We start from the raw sequence: 2,500 nt of genomic DNA on the forward strand, positions 1-2,500 counted from the left end.
CGCGAGCAAGAGCCTGTATAGGCCGCGCGAGTATTGAGTACATTTCGGCCGCGCGAGCATGAGCCTGTTTAGGCCGCGCGAACATTGAACATATTTCGGCCGCGCGCGCGAGCAAGCGCCTGTATAGGCCGCGCGAGCGTGTGATATGCCTCGCAATAGTTCAACACCTGGCGCAATCGTGCACCTTTTTTTTACGTTAGAATTTCAAACGGAAGACCCCAGGGACAACACTCATCTTTGCTATACTTGTGGGAGCTGACAAGCTTCGACAAGTAAAGAATCGGTGAAAAGGCGATTGGCTCGCTGGGCAGATGTTGCTGCTGCGCGAAGAGCCGAGTGTCAGTTTGTCGGGTTCTGAGCGGTCGCTTCGGCGAAGTTGTCTGGCGTGCGTTGCGCTCGCGCCGGTGTTGGCGACGTGGCGGTCGAAAGGCCTGCCGACGAAGTCTTACTCCGGCGGGTGCGACGGGCGGTGACGGTTTTCTGAGTTCGGGCAGCCGAGCAAAGAACGAAATTTTAACGGAGAGAAGCCTTCGGGTTTCGCATCGACCGAGCGACGGCGCCGCATCAGCGGCGCCTCCTTCGTCGGCCTTTCGGGGCTACGCTAAAGTAGCTACCTGGTTGATCCTGCCAGTAGTCATATGCTTGTCTCAAAGATTAAGCCATGCAAGTCTAAGTACGAGCTCTCGTACAGTGAAACTGCGAATGGCTCATTAAATCAGTTATGGTTCATTTGATCGTACGTTTTACGTGGTTAACTGTGGAAATGCTAGAGCTAATACATGCGTGAAGCGCCGACCTCGCGGGAGGCGTGCTTTTATCAGACCAAAAACCGACCGGGCTTCGGCCCGCAACCTTTGGTGACTCTGGATAACTTTGCGGATCGCACGGTCTCGCACCGGCGACGGATCATTCAAGTGTCTGCCCTATCAACTTTCGTCGGTACGGTACTGGCCTACCGAGGTTCTTACGGGTAACGGAGAATCAGGGTTCGATTCCGGAGAGGGAGCCTGAGAAACGGCTACCACATCCAAGGAAGGCAGCAGGCGCGCAAATTACCCATTCCCGACGCGGGGAGGTAGTGACGAAAAATAACAATACAGGACTCTAAACGAGGCCCTGTAATTGGAATGAGTACACTTTAAAACCTTTAACGAGTATCCATTGGAGGGCAAGTCTGGTGCCAGCAGCCGCGGTAATTCCAGCTCCAAAAGTGTATATTTAAGTTGTTGCGGTTAAAAAGCTCGTAGTTGGATTTTGGGCGCAGGCGGCCGGTCCGTCGCAAGGCGTGTACTGGCCGTCCTGGCCTCACCTCCGGTTCTCCGCCGGTGCCCTTGACTGAGTGTCGGCGGCGGCCGGAACGTTTACTTTGAAAAAATTAGAGTGTTCAAAGCAGGCGATTCGCCTGAATAATGGTGCATGGAATAATGGAATAGGACCTCGGTTCTATTTTGTTGGTTTTCGGAGCGCGAGGTAATGATTAAGAGGGACAGACGGGGGCATTCGTACTGTGCCGTTAGAGGTGAAATTCTTGGATCGGCGCAAGACGAACGACTGCGAAAGCATTTGCCAAGAATGTTTTCTTTAATCAAGAGCGAAAGTCAGAGGTTCGAAGACGATCAGATACCGTCCTAGTTCTGACTATAAACGATGCCAACTAGCGATCGGGGGGCGTTAGTTTTACGACCTCTCCGGCAGCTTGCGGGAAACCAAAGTCTTTGGGTTCCGGGGGAAGTATGGTTGCAAAGCTGAAACTTAAAGGAATTGACGGAAGGGCACCACCAGGAGTGGAGCCTGCGGCTTAATTTGACTCAACACGGGAAATCTCACCCGGCCCGGACACAGTGAGGATTGACAGATTGAGAGCTCTTTCTTGATTCTGTGGGTGGTGGTGCATGGCCGTTCTTAGTTGGTGGAGCGATTTGTCTGGTTAATTCCGATAACGAACGAGACTCTGGCTTGCTAACTAGTTACGCGACCCAATCGGTCGGCGTCTAACTTCTTAGAGGGACTAGTGGCGTTTAGCCACACGAGATTGAGCAATAACAGGTCTGTGATGCCCTTAGATGTTCGGGGCCGCACGCGCGCTACACTGACCGGATCAGCATGTGCTCGCCTTGGCCGACAGGTCTGGGTAACCCGCTGAACCCCGGTCGTGCTAGGGATAGGGAATTGCAATTATTTCCCTTGAACGAGGAATTCCCAGTAAGCGCGAGTCATTAGCTCGCGTTGATTACGTCCCTGCCCTTTGTACACACCGCCCGTCGCTACTACCGATTGAATGGTTTAGTGAGGTCCTCCGATTGGACCTGGGCGCGGCCGGCAACGGTCGAGCCGGCGTCCGAGAAGACGATCTAACTTGATCATTTAGAGGAAGTAAAAGTCGTAACAAGGTTTCCGTAGGTGAACCTGCGGAAGGATCATTAACGGTCTCGCAAACGCTTCGGCGAACGCGAAACTCGGACAAGCGAGAGAAAAAGTCTTTGCTACCCGGCGCCCGACC

The 2,500-nt window shown here is 53.4% G+C and overlaps 1 non-coding gene across 1 annotated transcript; it reads left to right on the plus strand.

Moving 5' to 3' along the window:
* Positions 1–611: 611 nt before the first annotated feature.
* On the plus strand, positions 612–2,423 carry LOC146144760 (small subunit ribosomal RNA). Its single transcript, XR_014500806.1, has one exon. It is a non-coding gene; the product is annotated as a small subunit ribosomal RNA (ribosomal RNA).
* Positions 2,424–2,500: the final 77 nt, after the last annotated feature.

This window comes from Ascidiella aspersa, chromosome 5 (genome assembly GCF_963924565.1).
Source record: "Ascidiella aspersa chromosome 5, kaAscAspe10.2, whole genome shotgun sequence".
Lineage (NCBI taxonomy): Eukaryota > Metazoa > Chordata > Ascidiacea > Phlebobranchia > Ascidiidae > Ascidiella > Ascidiella aspersa.